At 58.2% G+C, this 536-nt stretch overlaps 1 protein-coding gene across 5 annotated transcripts in view; it reads left to right on the plus strand.

Moving 5' to 3' along the window:
* Positions 1-536, plus strand: part of VSNL1 (visinin like 1) — an 86,517-nt gene that overhangs the window by 113 nt on the left and 85,868 nt on the right. Inside the window, exon 1 of one of the 5 annotated variants that reach the window (XM_017744955.1) lies at positions 101-119. The exons of 1 other annotated variant lie outside the window; for it this stretch is intronic. The gene's annotated coding sequence lies outside the window, so the exon portion shown is untranslated. Of the gene's footprint in view, positions 1-100; positions 120-267; positions 398-440; positions 458-536 lie in introns of those variants that run through there. 3 more of the 5 variants (XM_008641793.2, XM_017744956.1, XM_017744957.1) reach the window with 3 other exon arrangements.

Genomic DNA, 536 nt, shown 5'->3' on the forward strand with positions numbered 1-536 from the left:
GGGAAAAAAAGACCGTCCGAAACCAAGCGCCAGACCAGCTCTCGCAAGGTCATCACACCACGGGGGAGGCAAAAGTGCTCCCGATCCATGCGGTCGCTTTATCGCTTTTCTTAATGCCTGTAAGGGATGTTTTTATTTTATCATTTAATTTATTTAACACGCGAGGTGTTTGCAGGTGGGAGCGAGGTAGGTGCGGGGCGGAGGTGCCGCGCTCCTGCTATTTACTAGGGCATCAATCGGAGTGAAGATGGAGGTGGGAGGAGATAACAAAAGCTGGTGTGCGATCCTGGGCATCTCCCACACGAAGGCGTGAGAAGGAGGAGGGAAAGGAGACGGCAGGAGAGAGAATTTCATTTCCAAAGATCAAAACAAAAGGAGGAGCAGGTTGAGGCAGATCGTGAGCAGCCGGGGCGGAAAGCGAGGGAGGAGATTTCCGCGCTGACCCGAGCGGAGCGGAGTGCGGGGGCTCTGCGGGGGCCGGGATGTGCGCGGCCGCGGAGGGAGGGAGGGAGGGAGCGCGGGCGGGGGCTGCCCGA

This window comes from Corvus brachyrhynchos, unplaced genomic scaffold (genome assembly GCF_000691975.1).
Source record: "Corvus brachyrhynchos isolate BGI_N302 unplaced genomic scaffold, ASM69197v1 scaffold116, whole genome shotgun sequence".
Lineage (NCBI taxonomy): Eukaryota > Metazoa > Chordata > Aves > Passeriformes > Corvidae > Corvus > Corvus brachyrhynchos.